Consider the following 10,384-nt stretch of genomic DNA (forward strand, 5'->3'; position numbering starts at 1 on the left):
TCAGGAACGTGCTAAGCACCGAACAACCAGAAATCCTGAACTGAAGTGGCTTTTATTTCTCTCTAGACGCGCACTTGGCTTACAGAAAGATGAGAGAGTGCTGGGGAAGAGGGAAGCAATGCCACTTGACAGAAAAGACAGCTGAACTGTTTGCCAGTTTAGTTTTTATAGGCATCACAGCGATAAAGGGTGAACTCGCGGAGAGGCTGATTCTGGGAAAGGCTATAAATATGAGTTACCTTTTCATTGTGAGCAACTGTGATGGACCCGAAAGAGAGGGGATGGATGGGGAAAGGGCAATGTTTCTCTTCTGTCCCGAAATGCTTCATCCCTCGGTGCCATGTAGAACGGGCTGGAAGCGATGGCTGGGGTACGGCTGCAGGCAGCCCGGGATGGTTTTCCTGCATAGCAATGAGAGCTCTGAAGCGGCAGCCTGCTGGGTCACAACATCGAGTTCAAACGCAGCAGACAGCAATTGGTGGCAGTAAATTAAACCTCTCTCGCACCCTGGTGAAGGCCCACGGGGGGCCGGCTGCGTGCAGAGCCACCGGCAGGACCACAGACCCGTTTTCCTGCCGTGCTGGGCGCAGAGGGGCTGGGAGGCTGAGCCTGAAATAGTGCCGCCGCTGACCCCAGAAACAGAGGTCAGAGGCAGATCTGCCCAATGACAAGGTGCTGGCCTGGATAGGCGTTACTTGATTTCTGTTCAGTTGATTTTATTTAAGAAAAAGCAGCAGTGGAATCAATGGGGATTTTCTAATACCATTTGAACACGCTGTCTATTTTAATTTGTATCTCATGCCAACAATGATGGCTTAATTGTAACTGTCAGCCTCTCAGTAGACAGTCACTTTACTACGCTCACTATAAACAAATCTATTTTAAATCCTGGCAACTAAGGGCAAACATCTCTATAAAATAGCTAGAGTTGGGCAAATGCATCATCCAGCCTTTTCCTCCCCTCTGTAAATTGCACTCGAGCACAGCTCTAGCTGTGCTCACATCGCTTTTGTGTTCTCTTCCCACGGATGCTCTAGTTTTGTTTTTTTGCTGGCATACCCAGCTCTTAAGTGGGCGTAAGGAAATGTTAATATGAAGTGAAGTGTTTTTCTTTCGTGCCTGTCCCTGAGCTCCCAGCCTCCATCAGATCTGGATGAAAAATGACTAAAAATGTTCATCTACTTTCCTCCTCCCCATGTTCTTCCTCTCAGTAGATATGAAGCATTACCAAAACTCCTGTAATTTCAACAAAGCTTAAGGGAAAGCAGATTACCATATTTCTCCAACACTACCCCATTTCCCACATTCAAAAAAACCCAACCACAGAACCCACCCCAAAACAGCTTCCTCATCCCCAAAACTCTTTCTTTTCCCTTCGCTTACATCGAGGGAAGAGTTCTGGCTCAAGAGTTCTGGCTACCGCAGCCAGCTGCAGGGACTACAAGCTGAACCCCTCTGACGGAGACGATGCCTCGGCTCCTTACAGTCTGGCATTTGACATCTGCGTGGGTTTCAGCAGTAATAACCAGGCTTGGTTGCCCATCTGCAAAAAACCCTTTTAAACAAAGAATCCGTCATCTACTGCGCAAACCTGAATTACATAAAAGAAGACTCAAACCAATACTGTGTGCCTCGTTCATAATAGCTTGTAGCATCCTTCTGCCTGAGTTAATCTAGGCTTGCTTTAGACATCCCAGGCACCGTGGATCTCTTGGGAGCCCACATCATTCTGGCGAGTCCTGTCTCAGTGCTCTGTCTCACCACATGCCATAACGCAGATGTCCTTCTGTGGCCAGATGCCGTCTCTTGCTAGACTAGCATCATGCTTAGCCCGCACACTAAGAGTTCCTTTCTTGGTGAGCCCTTAGCTGATCTCTGCCAGTGGAGTGGGGTAAACTCCAAGCAAACTGAGAAGGTTCACCCGCTGTAGGCGGTGCTGCCGCTCTACGGGGCGGATTGCTAACACTGCATCTGTTCAAAGCACCGATGCTCTTTGCAGTGGCTGAGGGCTGTGTCCCTTCTCCCACGCTGCTGGTCACCATAAGGACTCCTCTTCCTTTGCAAGGCACAATGTTCCCTGAAGCAATTTCCACGTGCCCTTTGGCAGAACGGGGGCAGGGAGGGCCCAGGAGCTGGGTGGGCACACACAGGACAGCCGGGGACCGTTAATACCCCCTGTCCTTTACCGCTGCTCTCTGCAGCCAGTCTGCATCTCTAAATGTTATTTCCCAGGCACGTTTTGAATTGCTACATGTATATGGAAAGCAGACAATAGGGTTCTCTACCTGCCAGGGACACGAATCGGGTCAGGGAAGTAAGAATAATAAAATATTGTTTAATATACTGCAATAGGCACAGCAGATGTTTAACTTTCTTTCAATAAAAATGACTCCATATCATTTTATTAACTTCGGGGATGCATTAGTCTCTTCTTCAGAAGGCAGAAGAAAATACATCTATTGTACCAAAAATTAAAGAGGAAATTGAAGGAGGATGTTATCATGGCATATTTTCCCTTTTCATAGTCTGTAGGACTGGGTGATGCAATAGCACAATTTTAATTAGAGGCAGCTCCTGTCAAGGCTTACTCATATGTGCAAAACTAAACAAAATTAATTTGAACCCCAAATTAGCCATCTTTTCCAAGAAACATGAAAATCAGGCTGCTGGATTCAGCATCTATTAACTGTTGAGAAATCACGCAAAGTTTCTTAGAACTCTTCTGGTGCACGCACAGGTAGGCCCACTATGTGTGTGGACCTACGGAGGTAAGACCACGTATTTTGGCGATAGGTAAGAGTAGACAGACTTCCGCTGATAGCCAGCTGCTGTCTTGGGTATGGAAATCTGTTAAGAATTAGGACAATGTAGAATCTGCAGATTATATTTTCTGTCCCTGCAGCAGCAGGAGATATCAGACTGTGTTGTTTGGTGCTTGAGAGCACGTTTTCTTCCCTGCTCAGTTGGGTTCACTGTGTTGGGCAGATAATGCTGACTGCAAACATGAACACTACTAACATCAACTTCCCATGGCTTGTTGAAAGAAGCGATTAGGCTGGCAGCCTCTAGGAAGCCACAGAACATGCTGGGCTTTGGGATCACAAATACCCCTACTATAAAAAATGAAGCAAACGCTTGTTTGCAGGATCAGGACCTGAACTCTGGAACGCATCCATAAAGGACAAATCTCCTGCTTTAACTGCATCAATATACAGACTTTTGCTTCGGAAAGCTGCAAGCTGGAGATGAGCTGAAATTATTATTTTTCAAGATGCTCTAAGTGCTTTTCTCACTCTGTGGAGTGTGTTTTGATGTCTTCCACTTCTACTTCAAAAGGGTATTTGACCATATTCCAGTTTGATACCCTTATAAAAATATTTGAAGTGTTCCAGTAATATTAGAGTGCATTGCAAAGCACACAGCTATTTTAAATTATGGTAGCATTTCATGCTTTTGTAAGTACTTGAATTTGGACAGTTCTGTATCATGTAGAACAATTTCATAACATTAGAGATCATCAAATTTGATGAGTTGGAATTTAGAAATGATGCTTGTGGACATGCACGGTGTAATTTTTGAAATTATTAATCTTTTGAAAACCTTGTAACAGCATCATTGACAGGCTTTACCCACCCCCTCCACTGTTCCTGGGTTAAGTCAGTAGCTGTAAATGATACTAGACTGCTATACAACTGAAGCGTAGGCTACCAGAAGACGGTAAAGGGGCAAAAAATTGTAAAGGTTTAACCAGCAAGGCTCAAGTCTGTTGAAACAGGACTTCAGTGTTTCTCTAGACTTTTAGTATCTGTTTGGCTTCTCTACACTGCAAAAATGCTTTAAAATTCAGAGTTCTGCTTGTCTTATGGTGTAATCCCTTGTCTACGCCGACGTGCTATGTTGACCCTTTAGGGGTCCTTTAGGTTCAGAGACAAGATAGAATTGCAGCACTTAAACGAGTTATTTCGTGTCTTGAGCTCGTCAGTAGTTACAGGAGGGCTCTCAGCCTGCCCTCCGTCTGATCCGATACCATGAAAAGGATCTCACACTACAAGGGCAAGGTTTGCGTTCAGTCATGTTGCTTCGGAACTGGGAGATTAAAATTACATGCAATTAGCAGGGGCTGAGCCGGCGACCACTGAGTTGTCACAGGTGACTCAAACATGCGTCTGAGTTCACCTTTGTACTATGATGCTTTTTTCATTTAAATTAATCCAGATAAAACCTGCTAGAAGTGATAGTCCCTACAGAATAAGTATCAATGTGAGGAGTTAACATAGAACAACTGTAGACAGACTAATTTTCCAGATATGCTCCTAGGTATCTGCCATCCTGGACAATCCCCAAAAGCTCCTGTTTAGTCCTTTACTCTGACTACTTCCTCTACCTCTTTTTTCTAGTCTGATTTAGAGTAATTCTTCAAGCATTGATTTTAAGAGTTGAGCACAGTGCTAAATCATCCCAGAGAACTTCTGCACCATCGTATCCAAATAACCTCCTAAGTAATTTTTTTCATCATTTCACCTTTGAAGGATGAGACAGAGGTGTAGCCCAACGGCCCATGATTCCCATCACTACTTCACTTACAAATCTAAGGTTTTGTATTTGAATAAAAGTAATTTTTATAATCTGTGTAGTCCAGACTGTCCACTGGATTTAGTCCACTAGTAATTACCATAAGGAGGGGTTGTGTAATCTACAGTGGTAAGAGAAGGCAGGGTGTAACTAATCATGTAACATGACCACTGCAGGGTTAGACCTCATTGTAACTGTAGAAAAATAAAAAGGCGAAACATTATATTCTCTGTTAGCACCAATGTTAAACTAAAGCAAAGCATGGCCAGTGGTTTGTGCATCTTCTGCAGTGCAGCCCTGTGGAAGTATCTCCACAGGATTTTCATGTAGCAACAAACAGTGAATAACTTAGAAGATGCAGTAATAATCCATTAAATTAAAGCTACTCACCCTTTAATTATACATATGACATTGTAAAAGCTTGGGTTACGGTAGAGATTGCTTCTGCTGGTTTTATTCAACTTTTTTTCTGCCATTTTAAGTAATTTACCTCTTACAGTGCTCGTGCTGTATTTAGAAGCAGAGGAGCACCTGGTTCATGTTTCTGAGTTATGCCTTTCAGGCGAAATGTCTGATGTTTGAGAGTAATCATCTGCCTTTCTTAGCCCTTCAGGCTTTTATGTAGAAACATTTGGGTTGTTTTGAATTAGTTTCTAGAAGAATCAAGATGAAATTTATCAACTCTTAAATTGCAGGTGGCAGCATAGAATCATAGAACCATAGAATCAGAATCTAGAAGGTTCTTTTCTATGCTGAACAAATGAAATACGCAACCAGCTCATTTCATCCAGGCTGGTCTGCAGGGTTCCATTAAGCCTCAAGACAGACGTCTCGAGAAATATTTGCACAAGATGCCACAGAAGTTGAAAGCATTTTTCTGCAGTGATCCTGAATGACATGGTCCCATCTCTCAGGTCTTGTTCCACCTAAATCTACAGACAGAATCCCCACAGAGGATCACCTGTCCTTTTCTTTAGTTACGTGGGAGAGACGGGGAAGGGCACATTACCCCTTTTGCCCGAGGAACTCTAGTCATAAACCATCCGCTATAACACTGCACTGCTTCTGTGCCAGCTGGTGGACGGAGGCAGCAGAAACAAGAAGAAATGACCACCACCACTGATTTTTGTGAAGTAACAGTTAATTGAATTCCTTCCATCGGTGGGGTCTAATACTACACTAAATTCTCCATTAAAAACCTAGGAAATTTTAGGACATCTATTAAAACAACACATTTCTTTTAATTAGAGATGAGTTGACAGATATTTAGATGGTACGGAGGTTATGAATCAGTAATGTCTTAAGAAACAAGCAGAAAAAATCCTCGGATTTAACGTAAGAGCAGTACTGGAATTTGCTGAGGTCGATGAGGGCACTCACATTTATGCAGCCAAGAGCCCAATGTTGGGGTACAGTTGTTATTGTGAAATCATACGGAACCATCAAGCTGTCAAGGAGTACTTAACTGACAATATGTTACACTGGAATAAGGAGAAAAAAAAAAAGAAAATAGATAACTTCACTATTGGAAATGCTTTTTCAGCATAGCTTTACCTTTTAAACCTCCAAATAAGACAGCCAAGCCGGTGCTCTGCAGTCATCCCTAACCTTCGGACAATTTTCTACTGTGACAGAAAAGAAGCAGCTCCCCCAAATGCATGGACAAAGCTAGAAAAAGAAGTTGTAACATCCTGTGAAGTTGTGCATGTGCACATCTGCTTTACGCCTTCCTTTGACCGACTGCTTACTGCCCTGCTCCCCAGAGATGGCAGTGCGTCAGAAACCGAGGGCACAGAGCTCATCAAATGCTTGGGGCGTCTTTCAAAGGAAAGAACAAGTATTTCAATGTAAACTTGCACTTCATAGGCATCACTAGGCTCTCACTCATATTCCTTGGCTCCAGAGTTACTGCAATTGCATTATCCTCTATCTAGCTATGAGCAGGATCAAAATCTGCCAATGTGTCATCTTAATTATTTCACTCTGGGAACTTAATCCAGATTTTTCCCGTGCAGGATATTAATTTGCCAGACAACTTTGGGAAGTAGTGCTTTAACTGCGTATAACTTTGACAAAGTTTTAAAATATGAAATTAATTAACGGGAACCCTTCTCCACATTTTAATTATTGCAGCTTCTGCACGGCAATCTGCCTAAACTTGGAGCTATACACCAGCCCTTAGTATCTTCTCCCTCAAGCCCCTTCATCCTAACACTGAGCAGAAGGCTGCTCTTCATAGATGTTTAGTTTGCAGACTAGCAGTTTGTAGCATCTTGCCTGACGACAAAGCCGTTTGTCATTATGATCAAGTTAATAGTTATTATAACTTCAATATGCAATAGTCATTTTGTGTTGATAGATGGTATTAACCAGTTTCCATAGCTACAGCAGACAGAACGACTCCAGACCTTAGGGGCTCCTGAGAGTTCAGGCCCAAGAGAAAACAACTCTTGAAAAGGTGATGGGATAGATGGGAAGGGATGGTGATGTACAGCACTAGATGCGCAGAGACAGTCGAGTATATTTCACAGCTTTCAGAAAGCATGTTATCTGTCTGAACTTCTATCTTCAAAAGCCTAAGCAATATTTACCTTGTTTTCCCGTGTTCATTAGTGTTCTGTTCCCTGTCAAAAGTGATTTATGGACTCTGTTGCATCACTAAATCTCGTTATTGACTAACACTTTCTAGTAAGGAGGATGAGACGTCTTATCAGTATACTACTGTACGGTAGCTATGCACCAAAGGAGGGATATATAGTGTTGGAGTATGTGTGCACTGGGGTCTCCATGTGCCTGCGGTTTCTGCAGACTAGCTGCAAGACTGCTGGCTGTGTGCTGATGACACGCACTGTCACCTGCTCTGAAGCAGCAGAGCCAGCCAAGGATCCTCCATACCTTCCTGTGCTGTAGTTCTTCCAATCTGTGCCTAGCCAGCTCATGGCTGGCCACAGAAAGTGCAGTCGCAGCTCAGCCGAGCACAGACACTCCTTCCACTAAAGGACGGCCATTAATGTTACATACGTATTTTGAACTGATTCGCTGCAGGAGAATGTGCTGATAAAGGAAGCATGTTTAAAAGAGATAATAAAAATACATATAATGGCATATAGAATTAATCAAAGAATGGAAAGAAAAGTAAGCTTTCATCCTTCAGGGCATAAAGTAGCCACTTAAACTTCCTAGTTCTTTCTGTTCTGACCATTCCTCAATACGCTAGGTTATTTTACCTCCTTTTTCAAGCATTACTACAGCCACTGGCAGAATGAAAGTAGTGGGATGGATTGTAATTAAGTCCCAATTCTGTGCTTGTAGAAGTGTAATGTTTTTCATCCTTCTTTATGATCTTTTCAGTCCAACAGACTGTAGGTTAGAGATCACTAGTCATGTAGTACGGCTCATGTAAAAACCACTTGAAGTGAATCCGATTACTGTGTAACTAGGTTTTGACAACTATTCTTTCCACTGACTTACACGTCTATGCTGTGAATGCTGTAATGAAAAAATTAATTCTAAGATGGAAAGGCCTATTAAACCATATTGTGTACATCACATAAAAAAACAGCTAACGGCCAGATTATATTAACTGTCACTAGGCAATACTGATTGAAAGAACTGTTCATTGCTATTCTGAACTTAGTGCTACCTGGAGCAAAGTGTCTATTTACATACTCATCATTTAACAGCTTCTGACCTTAATTCTCTTCTCTATTCTTCCGCTGCAGTTACATCCTTCCTCTGGGGCCAGCAGGTACCACGCTCTCAGGTATGTGCATTATTCCACAAGCACTGTTGAAAGCTGGTCTACAAATTCTCTGTTTCCTCAGAAATGAATTTGCGTCTCAAACTATTGACTATTCAAATGGAAAGCAATGCAATCTGTTTCCCTAGAGGGCTTGTCTGCACGAACATAACCTGCCCTGCATATAAACAAAATCACTAAAATAACATTTTCAAAAAGCAATTTCAAACACAAAAAAACGTTAAGAACTCCACGCATCTTTTAATATAGGCTTATTGTTAAACTGCAAGTGTCAGCCCTGAGGAACTTTTGTTAAAAAAAAACAAAACAAAAACTCAGTGTTGACTACAGACTTTTAAGGGAAATACTGATGGATGCCTCAACTTCTGTAATTAAACTAACTCTGGAGGTTTGCATAAGCAGAATAAATGAAAAGATGACCCCCCTTTCCTGAGGAGGGATATTCAGTATAGACTGTGGACACCAAGACACGGGAAAGCAGCTCTTGCTCCACAATTATATGACAAATGCATCCACCTTATAATCTCAAATGAAACACAGGGTCTCAGGCAGCTGTTCTTCATACATGATTAGATTACAGCTTGCACAGGCATTATAAGGTACACTCTTAGTCTTTTCATAATTCTTTACGAGTAAAAGTACTGAAGTTTAATCAGATACCTGCTCTCATGTTGAACAAGTACTTACTTTTCAAGGTTGTGCTTTGAATTTAAGACACCTGGAAAGTCTGAGGCTTAGAAACATCCATTGAGGTGACTCCTGTCAGATCTTTCTATTGCACTGGAACAATCTAAGAAGTGAATGTAACTAAATTCAAACTGTACACTTTGAGGTACTTCATTAATGAGCCGCAGTGCTCAGTCACAAAGTTAATTGATTAGTCTTATTTCTGTGACTGGAGTGGAAACACTGAAAGATAAGACTGGGAGGAAGAATCAGCTAAGCCTTTGAGTCACAGAAAGGCCTTATCCCTTGGATGAGAAGTGTCAGATTAATCTTCATAAATGGTCATAATTACTTGTGCCTGGAGCTCAGCCAAGTCATTCCAAATAAAAATTAAATTATACAAATTATTGCATGTTCAGTCTCATCTCCAGAGTGTTAGAACAACCACAGCCCTACAGAAACATGCAGACATTTACTGTATGGTTATAACAAGGTAAAAGACATTGGCCTAAATATCGACTATGCTAACCTAATATTTATTGATTATATTTTTCCTTAAATAATTGTTTCACTAAAGCTTGCCTGCGCAGACCATCACAGTTCCTGTTAGACACCTAGATTCTTTGGTAATCTCTAGATTACTCTCTGTTCTTCATTAAACTCAGTTTTAACTATAATGGGCAGACACTTATCCGATGGGAAATTTATGAATGCTGTTGAAAAACTTTAGATCTTGGGGGGAATTTACCAGAAAAGAGAAATTACCAGTACACAGACATGAAAGCTGATGACATCTAACACCAGAAGCACACTCATCTTGGAGGTTCTGAGAACAGTACTAGTCCTTCAGAAGGAACGCTTCTAAAAGCAAAATCTTCGTAAGTCTAGTAGAATATTACTTAGCAGGCACAACCCAGTTCTCTCCTGTGATTATATATGCTTTGGAAATGAATGAAATAAGCATGAAACACTCCAGACTCATCCCCGTATCAGTAGTGCATGAGTGAAACAGCATACGTTCAAGAAGGAAATTATTTGGTCCCTATATATTCCTTATGCAGCTTATACCATCTTAATATTAGGCTTTTTTAGCTGGTTATAAATGGCATATTCCAGAAACACAGCATATGGATATTTTAAAACAAAGTTAGAAAAGGAAACTAGCTTTTACTCATAGGAGATTTTGCTTAATTGTTTTCTTATTCCAATTTTAAATCATATTAAGTAATTCAATAGCTGAAGCATCTCCACTGATTTATCTTGGCAAAGACAGGACCGCTTGCATTCTGTTATATTATCTGACAAAACTAATAGGATGCCAGTGTACATTTAGAATCTAATAGGATTCCACTGTATATTCAGGAAATCAAGGTTAAAAACCAGAAT

The 10,384-nt window shown here is 41.6% G+C and overlaps 1 long non-coding RNA gene across 2 annotated transcripts in view; it reads left to right on the forward strand.

Moving 5' to 3' along the window:
- Window positions 1-10,384, forward strand: part of LOC134522956 (uncharacterized) — a 51,447-nt gene that overhangs the window by 24,333 nt on the left and 16,730 nt on the right. For both annotated transcript variants that reach the window (XR_010073183.1, XR_010073182.1), the window contains exon 2: window positions 8,295-8,335. This is a non-coding gene — a long non-coding RNA (uncharacterized LOC134522956). The remainder of the gene's footprint in view (window positions 1-8,294; window positions 8,336-10,384) is intronic.

Source organism: Chroicocephalus ridibundus, chromosome 13 (genome assembly GCF_963924245.1).
Source record: "Chroicocephalus ridibundus chromosome 13, bChrRid1.1, whole genome shotgun sequence".
NCBI lineage: Eukaryota > Metazoa > Chordata > Aves > Charadriiformes > Laridae > Chroicocephalus > Chroicocephalus ridibundus.